The 14,852-nt window shown below is 52.9% G+C and overlaps 2 non-coding genes across 2 annotated transcripts; one reads left to right on the plus strand and one right to left on the minus strand.

The window, feature by feature from the left end:
• The first annotated feature begins 1,288 nt into the window (after positions 1–1,288).
• Positions 1,289–1,361, plus strand: Trnav-cac (transfer RNA valine (anticodon CAC)). The gene has a single exon. It is a non-coding gene; the product is annotated as a tRNA-Val (tRNA).
• Positions 1,362–8,367: 7,006 nt separating this feature from the next.
• On the minus strand, positions 8,368–8,441 carry Trnat-agu (transfer RNA threonine (anticodon AGU)). Its single transcript has one exon. It is a non-coding gene; the product is annotated as a tRNA-Thr (tRNA).
• Between the last annotated feature and the right edge of the window lie 6,411 nt (positions 8,442–14,852).

Here is a 14,852-nt window from a genome sequence, read left to right on the forward strand (position 1 = left end):
TGCCCTTGGGCCTAGCACTGCACCATGAATCAATCACGCACTCTAGATTCAGCCACCTCTGAAAAAGCAGGAGGCTTTGGGGGGGGCGGTGCATCTAAACACACGCCATAGCACACACGTCTTCATATGACAGGAAGATCCAAAGAAACAGGTAAACTTGTGTGATTTTATGCTAGGTTAGAAAAGAGGTGGATGATATGAAGCAGCATGGCTGGTTAACAAGTTCAGGAGCTGTACCTGTCAGGCTCTCCACTACTGGGACAAAACCCCCAAGAGGGAGGAGAGGTTTACTTTGCCTGTGGTCCTCGGTTGGGGGCTCCTAGGCAGAGCTGTCAGGGTGGAAGGGCGTGGTGGGGCCAGGGTGCGGGTTGTGGCTGCAGAGAAGGGAACAGAATGCTGGGGAGGAAGGGGCGGAGCTCAGATGCAGCCTCCAAGGTCAGGCGCGGACCCACAGACACCCCGCAGGGCCTCATCGTCCAGTCAAGATGACGGTCATGGTTACGGTCTCGGGGTACTCAGCAGACTAAGGCCCCTGTGTCCAGGTGTAGGGAGGGCACCTGGTGAAGTCCCCTGAGCTCCTGGGAGAAGGGTGGGGGAGGAAGACTCCGCCTCTGCCTCCCTGGCTTCTCTACGGTGCTATATTCGGGGGCTTGTCCTGAGCCCCGCCTTCCAAGACAGCATCTTACGCTCCACGCGAGTCAGTTCACTTTTGCACAATTTTCAGAAAACCCTGTTCTGTTTCAAGAGTGACTGCGACCAGTTACGTCTCATAGCCAAATGTTCCTTGTATTACAAGGTCTTCTTCAATGTCACGCTGGAGAGAGCCCGGGATCCACGAGCGAGCGACCCACGAGCTTGTGTTGCTTCTCCCCCGCACCAGCGCTGAGTGGGGGCACGGCCCGGGACAGGGCCCTTCGCGACTCCAGGCTTCCTGGGGACAGAGCTCCGAGAGGGCCGCGCCTTCCCGGCCTTCCCTCCCTGCAGCGTTGGCGCCGTCTCGAAGGTTTCCCGCGCTTCCCGGTGACTCCCAGAAAGCGAATTTGAGCACCGGCCGCGCCGCAGCCCCTGGCACCTTCTACCGACGTCGCTGTGGTTTGCGCGCTTGGGTCTGCCAGGGCCTGGCGCCCCGGCGAGCTGTGCGTGGACCGGAGCTGGGGGGTCGGGGAACTGAACGCGGGCGAGGCGACACCCGGCGGGATCCTCTCCTTGTCCCCTCGCTGCCCTGCACCAGTCCCGGCCAGGCCGGGGCAGCGCCTTCAGCACCCGCCCGGGCAGGGTGCTCACGGCGGTTTCCGTAGTGTAGCGGTTATCACGTTCGCCTCACACGCGAAAGGTCCCCGGTTCGAAACCGGGCGGGAACACGTGTGCTTTTGTTCTCTTCCACTTTACATTTATGAGAAACAAAACTCACAAACCATCGCACTTGTTCTTTGAAGGAAAAGTGTATGTTTTCCAGAGAGCCCTCTGCTGCAGACCTCGCCCTCCTTTCCCCGGCCGGCTGTCCTCTCTTGGGTCCCTGGATCCCAGGACAGCGCAGCCGCTGCTTCTGGATTCCGGATTTCTAGGAACCACAATGGCTCCAGCTTGCAGGCAGTGAGGACAGCTTGTCTCTCGCCAGAAAATGCACCCGAGCCCGCCCCGACGGCGAGCCCCGCCCAGGAGCGACCTAGGGGTCTGGGGGGTTCCCCAGTCGATCGCTGCCCCGGGCCGCACAGTGTTCTGCAGTGCGCGCGCCGTGTTAGCGTGAGTGTGTGCGTGTGTGGACGGGCTGCAGGCACACTGGGCCCTGAAGTCATGTCTGCCCCGGTTCTGCCCGTGGCCGGGCCCAGCTGCCCGAGGAGGAGGCGCAGGGGAGGGAGGGAGCGGCGTCCATGTGCTGCTCCCAGTCGCCGGTGGGGCTCATCCCAGGCAGGTGTTCAGAGGTGAGGGGACTGGGTCGTGGGTGGGGCTCTCGCTCCTCAGTGGGTCAATTCCTCGCGAGTTTACAGCCCAGCGGGTTTGTAGGAGGCGGGGCCTGATTCTGCGCAGCCGCCCGGGCGCGGCTATGCCGGTCTTTCGCCTTGGCCGCAGGTGAGTGGCTTTCCCCGCTCTGTCCGTGTGATCTGCCACCGCTCCAGGCCTGAAAGGAGACAGCGGCCCGAATTGAAGCCTGAAACCGTGAGCCAAAATAGGTTCCCCCTTGGAGCTGTTTTTTGAGGCTGAAAGTTGACCCACACGGAGACTTAGCTGAAGAAAATCCCAAACCAAAACAAAAACCAAGGCACAGAGGCCAAAAGCTATGCTCTTAGAAATGGTGAGGATCCTCTTGGTCCTACATGTCTAGAAAACGTGCTGTTTGGGGGTAAACTGAATTTAGGGGTCACACGTGTGGGTGTGGAGATGATGTTCTCACAATTTGGGCTAAGAAGCAGCAGCGATGTGGTCTGGGATTGAAACAGAGGAGAATCTCCCGAGGCTTTCACTGATTCTGAAGGAAGGAGATGAGAGAAAGCGAGCTTCCGGAGCAAGGCACTGATGGGCGATGGAGGCGTGTGTGCCAGGCTGACCCAGGTTATAATTTATAGACTATGCAACATTTTGTTACTACTTTGGAGAGCTCCTCTGCCTTAGCATTGTGCAGTGGCTCTGGTGTCTTTGTTGGTGTGCGGATCTCCATGAGTAACAAAGATCTTCATGTTAGATGTGTCCAATAACCATCATTTCTTGCTTGCTCCAAATGTCTGTACCATTGATCGGGAGGTCTGTGGGGTGCCATTTTCCAGGTCAGAGGGTGATGGCCTTGGCGAGTGCCCGGGAGTCTGTAGGGTTAGGGATGACTTAGATATAGGTGTTTCATGGCTGATACAGCTGCGATAATTTCTGCACTTTGTGCCAACTGATCAGCGGCTTGGTCAGTTGGGACAGTAGCATTAGCAGGCTGAAAGGAAGTGGCCTTCTGGTGAACCTTACTGTTGATAGAGTCTGACACCCTGCCCATCAACCCTGCGTGTTGCAGGAGTGGGTGGAGCAAGGTCCCCAGAGACAACAGGGTCATGGGGAGCCACTGCTGGTAAGAGATTGTCCAGCGGCACCACTTCCACAGCGTGGATTTCCTCGGGAAGGGTTCAAGGTTGCTAGCCTGACAAAGGGCCTGTGGGCTGGGGATTTAGCTCAGTGGTACTGCTGCCTCCCCTGCAAGCGCAAGGACCTGATTTTGATCCCTGGTACCTTAAAAAAACAAAAAGGTCCCAGGGGCTGATATGCCATTTCCATAATGTGACCTTGGGGTCCAATTGTTTTCCCCGTAATTCAAGAGGTGTCATTTGACCCACTGGAGCACAGGAATGTATGTCCGATTGTGATTTCTGGAGACAGAATTGTGGAGGAAATCTGTAGGGCTTAATAGTGTCCAGATACATTTTTCAAACAAAGAGGACTTAGTTTCTGAGTATGGAAACCCTTTACAGCAGGGTGTTTTTTGTGTGTGTGTGGTACTGGGGATCAAACTCAGGACCTTTGCTTTCGAGGCAGGTGGCGGCACTGAGCTAAATCCCCAGCCCTTTTACACCAGTTTTGATCCAAACTGCCCATGTACCATAAGTATTAGAAAGTAAAACCTTTACATGACAGGTTGATTGTGTTTTGGTAAGTGCAATTTATGGAATAAGGTTATATATTCCTTCAGTGCTTTAAAAGCATTTCTTGTACTGCATTCTATTCAAAATCCTTTGCCTTTCTTGTTACTATATAAATAGGTTTCAGTATTAAGTTTAAATATGGTATGTATTGCCTCCAAAACCTAAATAAGCCAATTAATTTCTGGGCTTGCTTTTTATTTCCTGGAGGGCCTATTAAGATACTCTGGTCCACTACTTTTTCAGGTATATTTCTGCCCTTACCGGACCATATTATGCCTAGGAACTTTATAGACTCACATGGTTCTTGTACTTTATTTTGGTTAATTGTCCAACTATTATAGGCAGCCCAGTTAGAAATGTTACAGGTAGTCAGACCGGGCTGGCCCCTGAAGTCAGTGCAGAAGATAAGAACACATCACAACTGTGGCTGGAGGTGGAGGTGCATTTGTTGCAGACCGGGCCTCAAGATAAAGATGGAATGACTACACCTACATACTTCCCCAAGGGGAATAATGACTGATACTGTAAATAGGCGTCAGTCACCTTGGGTGGGGGACCAAAACCTCCTGAGCCATCCCTTCCAGGAAAGTATGGAGGTCAGTTGTCGAGAGCCCTGGCCATGGGTCACAGTCTCCTTCCAGGCAATACAGCGCAAGCTAAGAAGAGCAAAAGTCAGAGAAACAAGACTGGGAGAGAAAGCTGTGTCTGGGGCTGGTCCAAGCTGCTCTGGGCAACAAAGACAAAGGCATCAAAGACATCCAGTATTTATTGATTACAAGTGTGGGAAGAAGGAGAGTGGGATGTGCTTTTGGTGATGGAGTGCGTGGCATCTGTCCATACCGGGTATGCAGGCAGGCCTGTGAAAGGGAAGCACTGCTTATCTTGTGAGAGCGAACAAACGGGTACCAGGACTGGGCCCTAACTAACCAGCAACGGGTCAGGTCAGTAAGGGAAGCCAGAACTCAGGGGAAAAGAATGTCATTGGGTCACACTGACCCCAGCTGGAAGTTAACACAGCAGGACCCCTCTTCACAGTCTTCGGCCTCGGCAGCAGCCACTAGCAGAGGAGCTGTGCTCACCCACCTCTGCTCGCTGACGTGCTCCGTGAGTCACGCAAGGCCTCAGTTGGATCCCTAGTATAAAACAGCAGAGTTATGGGCAAGCACGAAGCATGTGCCACACACAGCCTGCGATACTGGGCAGGGGTGTCAGCCACAGGAGAGGCCCTGTTCTTCCCGTGCACACTGGCTCCGTGACTTGCTTCCTCCTTGGATCGATGTTATTGAAGTGGCTACATTTGTGATCTTATTGGTTGACCATAGTTTTGGCCGCCTTCTGTTCACTCAATTTTGTACCCACCTCTAGATGACCCTGTCTGCTTGTGGGAGGGTGCTACCGTCTGCTTAGGGTTTGGGTTTAATGCTCTCAAGTTACTACTGTTAGTCCTTTAAGAGCCATCTGTTTCTCTGACTGGCCAGCCTGGGATACTATATGTATGGTTGTGGACAACTTCTATAATGTCTCCTTTTAGTAATTCTTTTATTTTTTATTAATTTCTTTATGCCCTCACTTTAGACAACATTACTTTATAAAGGAGATTGGTTTAGGCAAGGGATTTGGTTTAATTTTTAATCATTGTAGATTAACTTTAGCTGTTTTAACCTTTTTATATAGAATTAGTTTTGGCAAGATTTTGGAAATCCAGCCACTACCTAGTATATCTCCAGCCCTGCAATGACACATCATTGAACAATGCACAGCCCCTGATGGTCATGCTGTTACACCACCCGACCATTCCTTGGCTGGAGAGCATGGAGGTGCTGTTGCTCCCAGCCCTTCAGTTACGAGAGGTTTGTTTAATGTCATGGGCTCCGGGTGCATGAAAGAAATCTGACTTCCTGTATGTATCACAAAGTCTCCTGATATAGAGGACTATTAGAATTTGAGTAAGAATTCTTAAATATATATATGGGTCCCTTATCGGCTATTGTATGGATTATTGTTGGTATCTCTGTTTGTGAACCTGTTTTTGTCAGGTTCGGTAACCCATTCCTTTCTTGTAGTTTTCCTTTTTATGTCCCCTGGGGATTGCTGGTTTTGGACCAGGGAATTTATCAGCCATGGAAGTTGTCGGGGTCCTGTTTCTGTAGTGCCTGTCAGGTCTTGAGAATCCCATCGAGGGGCCTCTTGGGGTCAACTAAAGTTCACCTGGAGTGGCAGAGCTGGGGACTGGGGCCTAGGCAGTGGGCCATAATTTGGGTTGAAACTTGTTCTTAGATCTGATACATTTCTATCTGTTCTGTTCATTAGTGATTACCATTGATGGGGTAACAATCCCTTGATGTCATGGTGCACACCACACAGGATGTTACTGAGTGCACAGGTGTGAAGCGCCCTTGGGCTGTGCTTTAGTAGTAGGCGGTAAATCACATTTAACCTGCGCTCTTTTTTTAGAGGGGATTTTGATGGTGTTATTGAAAGGCACAGCCTTGTTGTGCCTAGTGATTGATTATGGAATTATAATTGTGTAGTTGCATTCATAAAGGTCATATTAGGACCAAAAGGCTTAACACAACATAATTTTAAGCGGTCGGGCACCCTGGGCACAGCTTCTCTGAGGCCCTGTCCGTGGCACGGGCTGGTGGCCACTGGCTGTCCTGTTGCAGGCGATCTGCTGCGGGGCCAGTCCTTCAAGGCTACACGGTGCCATCTTAGGGGGCTGTCACACTGTGAGCCCTAAGGGGAGGGATTCCTCCCCTGCCGTTGCTCTCCAACCCCATAGAGAGTTTGCCTAAGCTGTGCCTGGGCCAGTGTCACTGGGGTTTGGCTCCTCTGCCAGTGAGGAACCTGGGCATAATTTTGCTCCGCTGGCAGTGTGTGCGCTTCTCCCCGGTAACCGTAGCATCCGACCGCCATCACTTGGGGTCATAGCTGTAGGGAGGCTTTGCCATTTTTGTCTGGCCTATTCTCTGTTTTCATTTACAGTTTGGGGCTGTCCCTGTCCTTGGTTGTAACCGATGCCCGTTTTTCTGCTGATGACTGGCCTCGCGAAAGAACAGCCGCGAGCGCATGCGTGCCAGGGTGGAGGAGCTCGGCGGAGTGAGGTCGCAGGGCAGGTCAGGGTAGGCCAGGGCTTTCTCGCCCCGGATTCTCCTTCCGGGTCTCGCCGGCACCGACTAGTGCTTTGCGCGGCCAGGCTGGCTCCTGCATTGGCCCTGCTTCAGAGGGTCTGCATGGTCTGCCCGGGGGCCTGTCGCCCTCTCTCGGGGCACGGGGCGAGGTCCCCCTCCTTTAATATTGGCTTAGTATGCCTCTGTTTCTCATTTTAACCTGCCACTTTCTGCTTCAGGGCCCTCTTAAAGACTGTCCTATAGCTGCCCGGATTTTGGGCAAATTTTTATCAAGGATCCTCAGTGATGTATATTATAATATCACTTGTGTCTTATAAAAATGCCACTCTAATTTGTTAGCACTCGGTATTCAAGTCTCAGTCTCCGCATTCTTCCTGCTAAGGATTCATCCGGGACCGCGCGTCCCTCTCGGGACCCACTCGCGCTTTAGTTTAATTTTGATTTCACCGGCAGAATCCGCCAGATGTCGCAAGCAACCCCGAGACAGTGCGAGGCCGTCTGCGCTCGGACCCCCGTGAAGAACACTGCAGTCAGAGGCAGCAATCGCGGGTGGGAGCCGTGGAGCTGCGACCCCGGACATTCGAGGATCTGAGCCCCGCTTCCACCTTCCGGGTGGGTGTGGGCCTTCCTCTGCTGTCTCTGCCGGAGGCGGGTGGAGAAGTCTGCACGTGAGCTTCAGCAGTTCGCGGAGTCTTGGAGCAGGCTGTTTCCAGCTCAGTGACCGAGATGGAGTCGGTGTTGCTCAGTGCGCATCCCCAACTCCTGTCCGGGACAGCAGCCCGCACAGCGCCATCTTCGAGGAGCGCAACCCAAGGCAGAGGGGGGCCCCTGCCGGGACCTGAACCTCGGGTCAGGACTGGCGGGTTCAGCAAGACTCAGTTTCCCCGGGAGAGGCAGGTTCACGTGTGCTGGCAATGAGGAGCTCGCTTTTTCTTTCCTGTGTGTTCCCTTCCTGGTGGAACAGCCGCGGGCAGCAGCGAGCGAGGTTTCAGGGCGCTAGGCGGCCCGAAGAGAGCGGCGGTCGGCTGGTTGGAGTGTGGTGCTCCAACCCGAGGCCCCGGGTTCGGCCCCGTGCCGACCTCTTTGGTTGCAGCCCTGGGCGATGCCAGGTCCCCCGTGGGCGGCCTGCTGTGCTCCCCTGCGGTCCGGGGTTCGGCCCGGCACTGCGGGGCGCCCTTGCTTTTTTCACTGAACGCGGGGCGGGGCGACGCCATGGCCCGCAGGGGAAGCCGGGTGCGCCCCTGAGCACGGAGCACCGGAGGTGGCTGGGCTCCTTCCTCGGCCCGGGGCTTCGTTGGCCGCGCAGGGGAGGGGACCCGCAGGGCCGGCGGGCGAGTGGGAGTGGGGGGGGGGGGTGTCCCTGGGCCCAGCTCCGCTGGGGCCGTGCAGAGCCTTTCGGGAGCCCGAATCCACCGGCGCCCGCCGCTCCTCACGGTGCCTGAGGGCGCTCACCGGCTGAGGTAGGAGCCAAACTCTAAGCCAGAGTGGGGAAGAATTCTGCACCCGCAGAACTCGGCTTTGTGTTTCCACCGACTGCGGACCGTTATCCCAATCCTGGCGATGCCAACCTCTGTGTGGAGCACGGCAGCTTCCCCGAAAATAGGAAAACCCAGGGGAGCAGGCCCCGCTGGGACTCGAACCCAGGATCTCCTGTTTACTAGACAGGCGCCTTGACCAGCTAAGCTACAGGGCCCCTCTTGGACTTGTGTCCGGTTACATCACATGTAACACTTTTGTATGAAATGTGGCAATTTGCCGGATGTTTATTTGATCTTGTTATAAAGAAACTACATCCACGCTTCCAAATTCGTCCCAAATCAGAAATTCCATCATTAAACCAAAAACCAAACCAAACCAAAAACCACCTTCAATACAAGGTTTAAAGTTGACTTCAGAGCCAAACGAATGCCCCCCTCTATTGTGCGACGGTCTCCCCCTAGAGGCCGTATCGGGCATCGCCACCTGTTTGGAGTTTATTTCTCCAGTAATTGGTTTTGTCATCCCTGTGGTGCTTTTGGGGTTCCTGGGTGCCCGAGGTGGAGCAGCGAACGAGATGGCGAAGTTTCTACCGATACAAAGTTTACATTGGACCGGGAGAAGAAGAGCAGAGGTCGCCCTGCAGGGCCCCGTGTCCGGGCCTGGAGTTCCACACGTGGGGCCTTGGCTTTGTTCCAGCCTTGGTTGGCCGGCCAGTAAACAGACTGAATTCGCGGGGACCTGGCCTGCAGCCATGCACGGCGGAGCGCATCGGCAGGGTCAGCCCAGTGCAGCTCAGAGGGAATTCGAGGCGAGGAGCCCAGAGCCCTGTGCCGTGGGTAAGGCGCGGAGGGCCTTGAGGGATGCCTAGGAGTTCTCTGTCCCAGATCTTGCAAGGCTGGCCTTCCTAGCTCATACGTGACGTACTTGTCCTCAAAACACTTCAGATTTGTTCCTGTTCCTCGGCCATCCTGCTTCTTCCCTAGGCGACCTTTTCTACCTTGTTGTTGTGCATTATTGTGATTATTTGTATTTGTGCCAAGTTGGCATTTCTGTTTTACGCACATGTATTTTAATACACATTTACATCGATGGTGGCACAGTGCGTATTTTAAAAAGGCTCAGAACCGAGGGCCTTGCCCTGTGCACGCCACCCCTCCTACCGAGGCCGGCCAGCACCCAGATGGGCCCCGCCCCACCCCCTCCCTGGCCGAGCCCAGCGTGAGTGGCCCCGACCACCTTCTCCGGAACCGATCGCCTTCGCTGTTGCTTCTCAAGAGGCCCAAGGAGGACAGACCCGGTCCTGCGGCTCTCCCCACCTGGTCAGCTGCGGGCCCGGACGCTCCGCCTGCCACACAGGCCCGTGGCCCCCTCTCGTCGGTGTTCATGTGCAAAGTGTACGATGGAGAGCAGTGCTCACCAGCCCCCATTGCCGTTTGAATCCAGCCTCCTCGCTCTGTCAGATGTCACGTTTCTTGGTCGTCGCCGTCGAATCTGTAGGACCCAAACCCACACGTCCAACCAGCCGTGGATTACACAGACCGAGAAGAGGAGGAAGCCGTCTCTACCGCACCAGGGCGGGTGGAGTTTTGCTCCTTGGCCACTTGGGGTCGCCTGGGACTTGTCTCAGGGTGGTCGTGAGCCCGCCCCGCCAACCCAGCCCGGCCAGGGCCAGGCCCTGCGTTCCTGCGCGCTCCTGCGGAGGCCTGTAAGTTCAGTCCCGGACAGGCGCGTATCTGCAAGCAGGAAAAGCCCTGGCCGCTTCGGGGAAGGAAGCTTTCCAACGTGCGGGCTGACACTGGGCACAAAGGAGGTGCGGAGTGGCTCAGTCCCCACAGACGCTGTGCCGAGGGACACGAACGCTCCGCAGCCCGGCCTGGGGCGCCGTCCGGTTCTGAGGCCCCTGACAGCCGCTGATCCTTCTGCACTGAGGCCCTCCGGGGGGCTCACAGCCTCTGAAGCGGAGTGAGAGGAGCCCGAGCCGCGGGTGGGAAGTGTCCTGGAGTCCGGCATCCGAGCTCGGTCCTCCTCACACACACGCTTGATTTTCTTGTTGCTGTGCTTCAACCCCTGCGGCCACAGATGGACTTGGCCACGATCTCGCCCATCCCCAGCGCCTGACCTCTCTCCAAGGCAGGGCCTCAGTCCCTGGATTCAGGGTGTCCCGTGCACCCCACCACCCAGAAAGCCAAGAGGAATGGTGCCGGCCACTCGCAGATGCCGAGCGCAGGCCTAACGGGCCTCCTTTGAGTGAAAAGGTGAGAGCCCTTGACTTAATACGCAAAGAAAAAAACGGATGCTGAGGTCTGCAGTAAGAATGAAGCTTTTACTCGTGAAATTGTGAACGAGGAAGTGTTGTGGGAATTTTATTGTCACATGCCAGAGTGTAGAAGTCTGAGTCACAGCGCAGGAAAGTGCTTGGTTAGGACGGCAAAGGCGCTGACTTCGTTCGGGGCTACAGCAGTTTCAGGGGTCCCCAGGTCTTGGAAAGTGCGGATGAGGTAGGGCACTGCATCTTCACACCAGAGTCAACCCGGAGCCCAGAACCCGAGCCGGGGCCATGCCGGGCTTGGATGGCGCAGGGCCGCTCAGGAACGGGGGTCCCACCCGGGAGGCGCTACTGGAAAGCTGAGGCAGTGACAGGAATTACTCAGGGAGAGGCCGCCTTCGTATCCGATCAGGGCCTAGGAAACAGCAAATGCGAAGTCTCAGGAGCGCGGGTTCCAATCCGGCAGGCCAACCTGGGAACACCCGTCCTAGTTCTAGTCTGATGAAGTTATGAATTCAAAAACTTTTTGGGCAAAGCATAAAATGCAGATTTCAAAAATGTAGTTTAACAATTTTGTTGTGTAATAAGGTCAGCTATGATATCAGAAACCTACGTGTAAAATTCTTGTAGTATTTTCCTCTTTATTATGCCAAGGGCTCTCTGGTGTCTCAGGTTCATTTACCAATGGCCGTTTGGGGCCTAGGTATCAGTGGTCAGCCCTGCAGACAGTCAGAGCTCCTCCTTGGCACTTACACTGGCAGCCTGGGGACCTAGGTCCCTCCCACGAGGACAGGTCAGCAGTCAGCCTGGTATTTGGGGTCTCATCCTTCACACGTTAGATTTGACTTTGTGATTGTTTCCCACAGCCAATGCATGCCAACGACTCCATCTAGTAACAAGGTCTGAAGACGTGCAGCTGAAATGTGGACCCTAGGAAAAGTACATATGCTTATATTTAAAAATTGTACGAGTCATAAAGTGTATTCTTAAAAAGTATGTATCTTAAGTGTGAGGCCCATTTTCAGGAATCTTTGGTTATTTATTTTATATGGTTGTACACACTACTTGAATAAAGTCTAGTTTTATTCTGTCAGTGGTATTTGTTAATGCAGATATAACTATGGGGTTCTCTGCCTAATCCCCCAGCATCTGTCCCCAGCCTTCACACCCAAGTTTCTACACAATGTTAGATAGACACAGTGTGTGGAGCCACAGTTAAGAGAAAGCAGCTGTGTGTAGCTTCTCTACTGATGGAGATGCCCTAATGTTTATTTGTTTTCTTTGCCATAAGTGAGAATCTGATCGGGTAAGTAACACCATACTTTCTTTTCTAAATTGGAGTTGGAATAATACTCACCTCAGAGATCGTGAGTTTAATGAGCACATTCGTGTTACCTATGTTGCTCATAAATGGCTGGCATTGTATATGTTTTCTGTGCTTTAAGGGTGCACCCTCTTCTCCTTTGGGCCTCCAGATTCATTTTGAAGTTCCCACCCTGGTGCACAGCTGGGTGATTCCCCAGTGTCGGTGGGGTACAGAGATTTGGTGGATCTGGGGGCCGGGGAGGAGGTTGGCAGAAGACGCCTCTCTCTCTGTTTCTATCACTGTCACCTACAGCTTATGTGGCATCTAAAACTCTCATGAGTACCTCAAGCTAATTAAGATTTTTAGAACATCTGTCTGGTTTTTCATTTCTTGGAAGTTAAAACGTCCTCTTTGAATTCCCTGGTGCAAGCCAAGCAGTGCCCAGCAGGGTGCCGGGGCACAGCCAGAATTCCTGCACTTGGGTGGGAGCCTGGGCAATTTCATGGGATTCTGGCTTAAATTCAAGAATAAAGGGCTGGGGAAAGATTAAAACTAGACCTATATCTCTCACCATGCATCAAAATGGATTAAAGATCTAAATATTAAAATAGAAACGCTGAACCGGCTGGAACAGAGGTTAGGTAGAACTCTTGAAGACATTGGTGTAGGAAAAGATTTTATGAACAAAACTTCAGTTGCTTGTGAACTAGCACAAACAATCAACAAGTGGGATCTCTTCTTATTAAAAATCTTCTGCACAGCAAGAGAAACCACCAGCAGTGTGAAGAGACAACCCACAATGCGGGAAAAAATTTTCACCTGTTCCTCAGACAAAGGTCTACTATCTAGAATCTATAAAGAACTTTAAAAAATCAGACCTCCCAAATTTAAAGACCCAATCCGAAAATGGGCATCTGAAATGAGCAGACATTTCTCAAAGAAGTAGAAATGGCAAATAAACATATGAAAAAATGTTCAACATCACTGGTCATTCGAGAGATGCAGATGAAAACAACACTGAGAGTCCACCTCACCCCTGAAAGAATGGCTGCTATCAAGAAATCAACCAATAACAAATGCTGACGGGGGTGTGGAGAGAAAGGAACCCTTCTCCGTTGTTGGTGGGAGTGCAGACTGGTACAACCACTGTGGAAATCCATATGGAGATACCTCAGAGAACTAGAGCTAGTGGGCCAGGGATTTAGCTCAGTGGTTTCGCTGCCTGCAGCACAAGCGCAAGGACCTGAGTTCGATCCCCGGTACCAAAAAAAAAAGAACTAGGGCTAGAGGTCCCATTTGACCCAGCTATCTCCCTGCTGGGTATCTTCCCAAAAGAATTAAAAGAATCATACCACAGTGATATATGTGCACCCATGTTTACAGCAGCACAGTTTGTAATAGCAAAAGCTTGGAAACAGTCCAGTTGCTCATCAACTGGAGACTAGATAAAGAAAATGTGGGTTTTTAATAAAATGGAGTACTACTCAGCCATAAAAAATGAGAAATTAGAGACATTTATTGCTAAGTGGATGCACATTGAGGCGATACTCTTAAGTGAAATAAATAGGACACACGTGTAAATACCAAATAGTTTCTCTAGTGTGAGAAACTGAAAGTGTACACGAGGACTAAAAGGATTAATAGATAATGTGAAATAGGAAGAAAAGGGGAAGGGGAAGTGGGAGGGGTAGGGGAAAGGAAAGAAGGGAATGGGTTTAATATGAGAAAAAGAAAAAATGGAAACAAAGTCCGTAAATAGGGAGGGGTGGAGGGGGTGAAGGGAGGGCAGGGGAAGGGGGAAAAATAAGAACCAAGAGAGATTATGTAAAGGTGCAAATTTCCAATGATGAATGTCATTATATTGTACACCTAAAATGTACCAATAAAATAAAATTTAAAAAAGAATACAGGGCTGGGGATGTGGCTTAGCGGTAGAGCACTTGCCTATTATGTCCAAGGGCCTAGGCTGAATCCTCAGCACCGCCAGAACCTCAAACAACCCGAAAGGCCTGATATGGGGGCACAGTTAGTGCAGAGGTCCTGGGCTCCCGCCCTGATACGGAAGAACCCAGCCACACCAGGTGCTACAGCAGAGTCTCGGACCCTCAGACGGGTCCACACTCCCGCCAGCGCGGGTCAGGTTCGCTGCAACACTGCGGAGCCCCAGGGGAGGCCTCAGCCCCGGGTGTGCGACGTCCCGGGGGGCCTCGTTCAGCGACCCGGTGAACGCTGACAGCACAAGGCCGGGCCCAGCCCTTTCAGCCCAGCCGGCGGCTCTGCGGTCGCCGCTGGGCTGAGCCTTGGGCCCTGGAGGCAGTCGGACGCTTTCTGCTCGAGCCTAGGTCCCCCCCCCCCCGCCCCCCGCACAGGTGTTGAGCCCCGATGAACATCTTGGCCCTCTCATCTCTGCGTCTACTCAGAGAAGCCGAAGGGCTTCACAGCGGCGCAGTGGTTTCTCCTCCCGGGCCACTGCACTTTACTCAGCAGGGGTCTGCACCCAGTGGGAAAAGCAAACGCGAGAACCGAATCACAAGCTCGTCCCATTAAATCTTTCAGTTTGTGAGCCACACGACGAATACTATTTTACGGTGTCTCTAAAAAGGGGTTTGGTGCTGGCCATTTGACTCCCACCTGTATCCCAGCACTCTGGCAGGATGAGGCAGGAGGATCAGTTTGAGCCCAGCTTGGGCTATGTAGCAATTTAGTAAGACCCTTCACAAGTGAAAACTGTAAAAGGGCTGGGGGGTGTAGCTCAGTGTTAAGGCCCTGGGTCCAACCCCCAGTAACCCCCGACCCCTTCTAGGTTTTCGGTCCAGCTAATTTGTGTTATCAAAATTTAAATCTCAGAGTTGCTATTGATTTTAATTGTCCACATTTATGCTCTACACAGCTCCGTGATTTGGGCCCCACCCCTCCATGGCTTTTCTTTCCTAGCGTCCTAGGTCTTGCTCGTCTCAAAATACTGAGCACTTTTGTCTAAATTCTCGGAATTCAATTCCACGCGAAATACTTTTCCCTTGAGAAGCTGCCTGTCTCGTTTTTTCTCCAGTTTG

This window comes from Heterocephalus glaber, unplaced genomic scaffold (genome assembly GCF_053883595.1).
Source record: "Heterocephalus glaber isolate CG9 unplaced genomic scaffold, H.glaber_assembly_v1.0 deba00001472, whole genome shotgun sequence".
Classification (NCBI taxonomy): Eukaryota; Metazoa; Chordata; class Mammalia; order Rodentia; family Bathyergidae; genus Heterocephalus; species Heterocephalus glaber.